Source organism: Aethalodelphis obliquidens, unplaced genomic scaffold (assembly GCF_003676395.1).
Source record: "Aethalodelphis obliquidens isolate GAN/ISIS:26980383/991018 unplaced genomic scaffold, ASM367639v1 scaffold13, whole genome shotgun sequence".
In the NCBI taxonomy this organism is placed as follows: Eukaryota; Metazoa; Chordata; class Mammalia; order Artiodactyla; family Delphinidae; genus Aethalodelphis; species Aethalodelphis obliquidens.
Genome location: NW_020837957.1, coordinates 596464 through 606484, shown reverse-complemented (window position 1 = coordinate 606484; position 10021 = coordinate 596464). Strand labels below are relative to the sequence as shown.

The 10021-nt window shown below is 39.8% G+C and overlaps 1 protein-coding gene across 2 annotated transcripts in view; it reads right to left on the bottom strand.

Annotated features, from left to right (window-relative positions):
• Positions 1-5907: 5907 nt before the first annotated feature.
• ATG4C (autophagy related 4C cysteine peptidase) overlaps positions 5908-10021 on the bottom strand; it is a 134967-nt gene continuing 130853 nt past the window's right edge. The window contains exon 14 of one of the 2 annotated variants that reach the window (XR_003434296.1): positions 5908-5954. The gene's annotated coding sequence lies outside the window, so the exon portion shown is untranslated. Of the gene's footprint in view, positions 5955-9314 lie in introns of those variants that run through there. The other variant, XR_003434297.1, reaches the window with a different exon arrangement.

Genomic DNA, 10021 nt, shown 5'->3' with positions numbered 1-10021 from the left:
TTTTTTCATTGAATCTTTCATAACAGAATGCCTCCATGTCGTGAAAGGAGGGGAATGCGTACCAAATGAACAAACTGCGGGAAAAACTGCGTTTAACGGGAGAAAAGAATCTTGACTTTTTGGGGGAGTATAGAATATATTTCATTTCATTTTCAATAACTGTTGGAAGATAATAGGAAATGTAATTTCTTTCCATTTGCTGGGCCAAAATACTTAAATTACATCATACGTATCCTGTCATATTTTTCCCCCAACATATTCAGGACCTGTTAATGGATTTCATATTCCTTATGTCTGCACTAAGGGATGGGTCTGCTTTAAAAGGCAGAGATGTCCAGCAGTGGGGATCTCAGGGAAACTGTAGGATGAGGCCATGAGTGGAAGACAGAGGCAATTGAATATCTGACTTTCTTCTAGTGAAGTAGAAGGAAGGAGCTCATGAAGGATAGAGGTAAGTGTATCCTCCTAATTACTCTTGAAATCGTAGGTCCAAAATAATCACGAGCCCCTTCCGCAGCCCTTCCACCCCACAGGATAGTCTCACAAAAATGAGACATTAAAAGAGCAATGGATGGTAAATGTCCCCTGTGGCCACATTGATACCTGCCATTTGAGAGTCTACTGTGTTCTGGGCACTGAATCAAGCACTGGGCTTCAGGTTCTACGAGGAAAAATATTTATGTAAATCAAATTAGCTTGTAGATCCAAATTCACTTCTCTCACCTCCAAGTAAAACAAAAGCAAGCATTCTAATCCTATGGAGAGAAAATGGGACAAAGAAAACGTGGCGTAGCATGATGGGCAAGATCTAGAATATCATGGACACTGTTGGTGGCCACACAGCATTCCTCCTCCCCTTCCATCTTCCTTCCCAGCAGAACCTGATTTTGTTCAGGAATCCATGTCTCTACACACAGCCACGCACCTTGGGAGAATCTGACCCATTTGCTTCTAAGATGCAGATTGACTGGTCATGGGCAACTGTGTTCCCTTTGTCATTGTTGAGTTGAAGAAAGGGCATGGGACTCTGACCAGTGATGTGGGAGAGGAAATCAGCTGAGGCTCCTTTAGAGAAGAGCCTTCTTGCCAACCAAAGAAGTGGGCTCTCTTTTATCCTCTGGAGGTTTTGTTGTCTGGATGCGACTCCTGAAAGGGTAGCAGCCACCTGCTAGGAAACTCTGCCACCTTGCCTAAGATAAACTAATACCCATGATAACAGAAACAATGCCGTATTAGTGTCATAGGTCTGCTGTAACAAAGTACCATAAACTGGGGGTATTAGTTGTTTTAAAACAGCAATTTATTGTCTCAGTTCTGGAGGCTAGAAGTCCAAAATCAAGGTGTCAGCAGGGCCATGTTCCCTCTGATGGCTCTAGGGGAGAATACTTCCTTGCCTCTTCCAGTGTCTGCCCACAATCCTTGGTGTTCCTTGGCTTGTTAGACACACCACTCCAGTCACTTGGCCATCTTCTCCCTGAGTTTCTTCACATTGTCCTCCCTCTGTGTCCAAATCTCCTCTTTTTATAAGAACAGTCATATTGGAGGAGAGTCCACTCTAATGACCTCATTTTAACTTGATTACCTCTGTAATTACCCTATTCACAAATAAGGTCACATTCTGATACTTGGGGTTAAGACTTCAACATATCTTTTTTGGAGGAAGGGGCTCAATTCAACCCATACATCATACATTGTCTAACTGTGGGCAGATACTAAGGTTGAATAGACCTTGATGACATCATAGAGCCTCTGAATCAGCCCACCCTGGAACCTGTCCCACCTCAGGACTTGCTGGTAAGTGAGGTACACATGCGACCCCTTTCTGCATTGCTCAGGTTGTCCTGTATTGAGGTTTGTTACGCATAGCTGAGCCCACATTTGTTGATGCAACAGATATTGGATAAAAACAGACCTGATTCCACCATTTAATAGCTGTGTGTCCTTGGGAAAAAAATCACTTGCACTTTCTGAGAATACTTTATCTCTACACTGAGTCAAATATTACCCCAGAGTTGCCACAAAGATTGATGAGATTGATATCAATGGCATTATCCTGAAAAGGCGCTCAGTAGATTGTTTACATGCTCTTTTTACAAACTATCCATGTGACTCTGGAAGAATAAAAACAGTACCATATAGTCTAGTCTTAAAGGGACTAATGAGAACCACTAGTTCTTGATGGTTGTTAGATTTGCAGAAACTAATGCAACATTGTAAATCAATGATAAAAATGAAAACCAAACAAGCAAACAAAATAAATCATTTGCCTGTATTCATCACTTAGACATTCTGCACCTGTCTCGCTTCTTTTAGGCCTTTGTGACAGCCGCCATTTATGAGAAGCAGTGACCTTAAAGGTTAAAAGCATGAGCTCTTGAGTCAGACCACATGGATTCAAATCTCAGTTCTGCCACTTTCTATGTGTGACCTTGGGCAAATTACTTAACCTCTTGGTACTTGGCTCCTTCATCTCTACAAAAGGGGAATGAAGATGATGATAGTTTCTCACAGTATTCTTAAGAGGAATAAGGTGAAAAGGCATAAGGTGATTAGTACAGGGTCTGGCACATGGTAGGCAAGTTAAACATACACTCTTTCCTCCTTTTGAGCTCCATTATTGTCTGCCATCATCTTAGTATCCTACACCAGTGGTTTTCACACTTCAGTGTTGGTGTAAGAAACAAATGTGATGCTTGTTATAAATATAGACTTCAAGCACTACCCCTCCCCAATCCAGAGATTCAGATCCAGTAGTTCTGAGATGCACTTTTAACAAACATTCCGGGTGAAATTGATGCAGATGGCCCCTTATCACACATTGAGAAACTATCTACTTTTTCTGATTGGAAGTCAGGAGACTTAGAAGGAGGTGGTCATCTTGGAGACTGGTACTTCTCTTATCCTCCCTAATAGTCTGAAGGGAGGATAAGAAGCATCTGGAAGGTAGAGGCATCATTATCTCTCTGTCCCTTCCCCTCACACAGGAGCTTGTCCACAGTGACTCAACTCAATTAAAAGTCACCTCAGATGGTATAGAAACAGAAGTGGTCAGGGAGGGATAGGAGGATGGGGATCTAGGTAGAAAGAAAACAGGCTCTGCTAACTACTTAGTGATTCCAAGAGATTCTATTGGGACAGCTGTCCTGAGTCAGCCCCAGAACCGGTTTTGGTTTCTGTGAGCCCCACGAACAGTGTGATCCTGGATAGCAGAGTCACTAGAAAGCTCTGGGATTCCAAGCTGGCTTCAGTTTTCAGACTACCAGCCTGGGACACAGCCCTCCGAGCCCAAAGCAGACCTTCAGACCAGGTGCAGGAGGACAAAGGAACAAAACTGCACAACAAGAAGCTGAATTTGGACTTATTACTGGGTCACTCAACCAACTAAGCTTAGATTTCTTAGGGACAGCTTCAACAAAGAACATTTATAGGGTTGTTTTGTTAACTAATTAATGTTAATACATGTAGCATTATGTAGCTATTTATTGAATGACTGTATGGGCCACGTGATTTTCATGAATTATTTCATTAAATTCTCAAGAATTCATTCAACTAATATTTGTTGAGCATCTACTATGTGTTATCAAATAAAAGTGAATATATTTATCAATATGTAATACATATACTACATCTATCTCATATATGACTGTGTAGCGAGAAATTTCCTAGAGAGACTGGGAGGCTGATAAGTATAAAACATTGGTACAGTGTCTGACACATAGCATGCACTTAATTAATGTAAGCCATTATTATTATTGTCGTTGTTAATTATTACAGAGGATACATACTAAGAGTGGTTCTTCCTGGATGGTTTCTTTCTGGAAACGTTCTGTGTGAATGTTTCTTCCTTTTGCTTATTTGCATTTACTAGATGTTCTACACTAAGCATGCAATGCTATTGTAATAAGAAATGGAAGTTATTTACTTTAAAAGTTGATATTTCCTCTCTGAATCCACAAATGAAGACCACACTGTCTTTGACAGCACCACCTAGTGGCTCCAACAGAGTATGACTGAAGAAGATCCTTTTTCCCCACCCACTACTTTATATCAGGATTCATAGAAGGAGTGATTGTGGTATGTTCCAGCATTCACACAGTATCCTGCACAATATTTGACCAATGACTGGCAAGCTTCTTTTCTGTGCCCTTATTGGCCTTTAGAACTCTATTTTTTCATGATGAGATGATTTATTTCTTCTGGGGCTTTGATTTTGATACTTCTCACAAAAATACAACTTAGGAATCCAGTGAGACCTCTAACACACACACAACACACACAAAATGTAAATCTTCTATTTTATTTTTATTTATTTATTTTTGCGGTACGCGGGCCTCTCACTGTTGTGGCCTCTCCCGTTGCGGAACACAGGCTCCGGGCGCGCAGGCTCAGCGGCCATGGCTCACGGGCCCAGCCACTCCGCGGCGTGTGGGATCTTCCCAGACCGGGGCACGAACCCGTGTCCCCTGCATCGGCAGGCGGACTCTCAACCACTGCGCCACCAGGGAAGCCCTGGCTTACATTTTAAAATATCATTTAGCTAAGTAGATGTTAGGTTGTAGGAGGACAAGAGTAAAAACAAGGAAACCATGCAACAACAATCAAGTGAATGAATGTCCGTGGAACAACTGAATGTATGGCTAAGATGTCAAAGTAGAACAGAAGCGTAGTGTTCAATTACATCCACAAGTGACAAAGAAAGTCTCCTCTTTGGAGGTGAGGCCTAAACAGGCGTCTGCTTTTTTTTTTTTGGCGTCTGCTTTTATTTTCAGGTTTGAATTTTTTTGGCAAGGAGTGTTCTTCCATTAGGAGACCCATCATATCAATGTCTCTCTTCTGTGATGTTAGCAGCTTAATAAATGCCCAGATCCATTCATTCATTAGTGGTTGCAAAATGGTGATATGCTCATTCTATCTTTTCATTTATATTTTTTAGCTGGATTATGTTTACAAAAAGAACCTTTTCTTCATCTTCTGTTTGATTACCCAGTGGTGTAATTCACATAGAAAAGGCAAGACAAATGCTTGATTTTTTTCCCCTCTATTTTCAGTTTTCAGAATAATGAGTTGGTTGACTAGCGTCTCTCCATGGTGATCAATTGCTTGCTTGCTTTCTCCCTTTTTCTTTCTTTCTCCCCTGCCTCCCTCTTCTCTTTCTTACTCACTTTCTCTCTCTTCTCTCTCTCTTTCTTACCTTCTCTCTCCCTTCCTCCCTCTCTTTCTTTCTGACGTTCTCTTTCTATTTCCCTTGTTCTTTCTTTTTCTTTCTTATTATCACTATGAACTTCATGATTTTTAAATATATCTGATGGTTTCAATCAATGCAGTTATTACCTGTATGGATGCTTAAATTGTCTCATCTTTACACAGGAGCCTCTTCAAATTGGCTCCTGAGCCCTTTCGATGGAACCCTAGTAGTTTTTGACACCCTCCTCACTGCCTGATATAAGTTGTGACAAGCTCAGCATGTACTTTCCCTGTCCCCAACTTGGAGTCAGCCGTTTCTCTAAGAAGCCCTGGTTCCCTTTAGTGGGATATGGTATCTCAGCACTACAATTTGAGTACTATGGGTGAATCATTATTTCTGTGTTTGCCATTGTTACTAGGCCTTTTCAGCGGACAGAGTTTGACTTTTTTTTTTTTTTATTGATACGTTAGGTTTCTTTTTTTAATAGCTTAATTACATTTTGTGGGGGAGCTGTGTTGGATCTTCATTGCTGCGTGCAGGCTTTTCTCTAGTTGCCATGAGCGGGGGCTACTCTTCGTTGAGGTGCACGGGCTTCTCATTGCATTGGCTTCTCCTGTTGCGGAGCACGGGCTCTAGGCAGATGGGCCTCAGTAGCTGCAGCACACGGGCTCAGTATTTGTGGCTCGCAGGCTCAGTAGTTGTGGCTCACGGGCTTAGTTGCTCCGTGGCATGTGGGATCTTCCTGGACCAGGGATTGAACCTGTGTCCCCTGCATGAGTTTGACATTTTTTAAATAAAATTATGATTTTTATATTGATAATTTCAAAGTAAACTACGACATTTTTTCCTCATTTTTCCCACATTGATAGTCTCAATTTTCAACAACTCCAGAAATGACAGAATTACAGTGACCCTTAATTACTAATGTTCTTTGTTCCCCCAAACTACACACAACAATCTCATAATTAATCATACAAACAGTACCAACAAAAACATGATCACTGTAAATAGTTTAAGATCCTATGTAGCTCTATTTGTCCTAAGAGTATCTCACCCTAGGGATGTATAGGCAAGTTACTGATGTTTAAAGTCATTTGGAATTGTTCATGTTATGGGGCTTTACAGTTTGTGGTGGGTGGAAGCAGACATTTAAAAAGTGATTATAAGACCTTCAGTGTAAAGAAACAGTACAGTAAGCAAAGTGAGGTTCACCTGTCTGGAGGCTCAGAGTCATCCTCCCTAGGAAAGGGATGCTTAAGCAGAGACCTTAGGCCATGTTGGAATTAGCTCAGCAGAGTATGGGAGCAAGATGGGAGGGGGGGGTCATTCCGACAAAGAGTTACCTAAGCTGTGACTTAGAAGGCACTCTGCACATAAACTGCCAAGACAACGGTGGCTTTTTAGAATTTCCTTTTTAAGCTATGCTCTCCAAAAATCAAAAGATCATCAACCAAATCAGGTCTGGTCTCCTCTGTGGTAGTTTTCAAGCCAAAAGTCACATGGGAAGTAACCATTGCACAAAGCCACAGACATGCTTTCTTTGTAAGCCAAACCACGTTGCTTAATCGTTCCCTTTATTTATCATGCTTAACTTCCATTTCTAAAAGGGAGAGCCTCAGAGCACAAGGACTTGCCCCTATGAAGAGTATTTAAAAAGAAGAACTTCACATACTCTTCATACGGGCAAGTCCTTATGCTCTGAGGCTCTCCCTTTTAGAAATGGAAGTTAAGTATGATACATAAAAGGAATGACCACCAAAAGATAAACAGATAAAAAAGATGTGGCACACAAATTAAATATTACTCAGCCATAAGAAAGAACAAAATAATGCCATTTGCAGCGATATGGATGGACCTAGAGATTGTCATACTGAGTGAAGGAAGTCAGACAGAGAAAGACAAATATCATATATCACTTATATGTAGAATCTAAAAAGTGGTACAAATGAACTTACTTACAAAACAGATATAGAGTCCCAGATGTAGAAAAGAAACTTATGGTTATCAAGGGGGAAAGGGATGGGGAGGGATAAATTGGGAGACTGGGATTGACATATATATACTACTATATATGAAATAGGTAACTAATAAGGACCTACTGTATAGCAGAGGGAACTCTACTCAATACTCTGTAATGACCTATATGGGAAAAGAATCTTAAAAAAAAGTGGATACATGTATATGTATAACTGATTCACTTTGCTGTACAGCAGAAATTAACACAACATTGTAAGTCAACTATACCCCAATAAAAATTAATTTTAAAAAATAAATAAAAGTAAAAAGAACTTCGATGGCACTGCATTAGATGCTTAACATACTTCAAATCTAATCCTCAAAACAACTCTGTAATTTAGAGGATGTTATCCCATTTTAGATCTGAGGAATCTGAGAAGCTGAGAAGGATGTGGCAAAGTTCAAAGTTACGTAGCTGCTAAGTGGGAGGGCCAAGATTCAAATTCAGGTCTGCCTGATTCCAAAACCATTACCTTATGAATTTCATTAGTTTATTCTCTAGAGACATGGCTTATGTGACTATATAAACTATGATTTATAAAATAAATTATGTTAGCCTAGAGTCACCTCTCACGGGTGAGGAGTACTCTTATAAGAACTAACATTTGGTTGACCTTTTATCCTACAATGACATCGTTTTCTAATTTGATTGGTTCTCATTATTCCCATTTCCCAGAGGAGGTAACTGAGACTCACAAAGAAGCTGGCCTGTTCAGCTAATAAGTGACAGACTGGGGTTTAAACCAAGGTTTCTGACTCCAAATCCCAAGTTGTTCCCATTCTTGGTCATCCTGGCTCTCTGCTTACCAGATATCAGAATGAGGGCAGAAATGAAAACTTCACAAGAAAAACCAGTAGGAAAAACGCTTAAAATCACACACCTCCAATTATGACACCACTTATCAACAAAATGTCACTTATCAACGAAATGTCACTGTCTGAATATAAAACTATTATAAAAATAATAAAACTTTACTTTAAAAATCTTCGCTTATACTCAGCCATAAAAAGGAATGAAATTGTGCCATTTGCAGAGATGTGGATGGACCTAGAGACTGTCATACAGACTGAAGTAAGTCAGAAAGAGAAAAACAAATATAGTATATTAACTCATATATGTGGAATCTATAAAAATGGTACAGATGAATCTATTTGCAAAACAGAAATAAAGACACAGATGTAGAGAACAAACGTATGGACACCAGTGGGGAAAGGAGGGTGGGATGAATTGGGAGACTGGGATTGACATATACACACTACTTTGTATAAAATAGATAACTAATGAGAACCTACTATATAGCACAGGGAACTCTACTCGGTGGGTGCTCTGCAGTGACCTAAATGGGAAGGAAATCCAAAAGAGAGGGGTTATATGTATACATATAGCTGATTCACTTCGCTGTACAGCAGAAACTAACACAACATTGTAAAGCAGCTATACCCCAATTAAAAAAAAACTTCACTTATAAAAATCCATCTCGGTGGAAAAACCTGTAAATTCAGTACCTTAACATTGTAGCAAAAATGGTACATAAAAATATGAAAAGAGAACATAAAATTCTGTTTTCCTAATTTTTCAGTAAACCTGAAACTCTTACAAGAAATAAATTCTACTTTAAAAAAGAGCGAGAAGGACATGATCTCTCATTGCTTAAATTCTTCACTTTTCTTTTCCTTTGATAAATAATTTTGCCAAAAAGGAACAAAATTTACTTGCTTTTGATAAGTTCATACTTACTGCTTTGTTCCCAACAGGGTAGCTCATTCTAGGTTTTAGAGTCAGATGGTCTTGGGTTCAGATGTTGGCTTTGCCTCTTCCTAGCTTCAGTTCTCACTGGGGTTGTGAGGATGAAATGACACAATGCAGGCCAAGCCCTTAACCCAGTGCTTCATACATGGTAAAGGCTTAGTGAATGGCTGTTATTCTTCACTGTTGAGCCTCACTACCTCTAGATGAGTTAGGGATGAAGAGTTGGAATTTGGAAGTGGGGAAATTTTTTTTTTTTATTTTTATGTTGTATTGGAGTACAGTTGATTTACTATGTTGTGTTAGTTTCCAGTGTACAGCAAAGTTATACATATACGTATATCTATTCTTTTTCAGACTCTTTTCCCATATAGGTTACCACAGATCATTGCGTAGGAAGTGGGGAAATATATTTATTTTAATCTTCGATCATTAGTTCATTTTTATTAAATAACAAAAATCACTAAGTCAGTTCTAATTCCTCTATTTGAAATATATATGCTAAGGACTAAAACAACCAGAGTTAAGTACTATTTTAATCCCGTTGCTTAAATTAAAATTTTAGATAGAAAAATAAAATGTCTGTGCCTTTGTAAAAACAGCGAACATGGATGCAATGTTTTCATCCATCTGTGAAGCAGAAAACACTATCACACACACAGTTTTACTGACTCAGGACCATGAAATCTCTGTTCCAAAGCGCCAGCTTTACTTATCCAGCTGCTGCAACGTGGCTGTGGGTCTACGTGGGAACGTCTCTCAGGACCACCCAGATTCTCATACATCTGGATCTTGCTCACTGGTGACTGAGCCCGATATTTGCTGTTGCAGGACACGGAGTGTCACCAGGGCAATGTGCATAGCAACCCACAGATTTTGCTCTATGATAGAAATACCAGTGTTGAATTTTGCTCAAATCACCATGCACCACCCACACAGCCGTTTGCCATTTTTAACCAATTTTAATTGCTCTGGAAACTGGCAACACCTCTCTTTTGAAACCAAAGGCAGCTATCACACATGGAGCTACAGGAGCTGTTGTTGCCCCTTCACACACTTCAGGGGGCACAGCG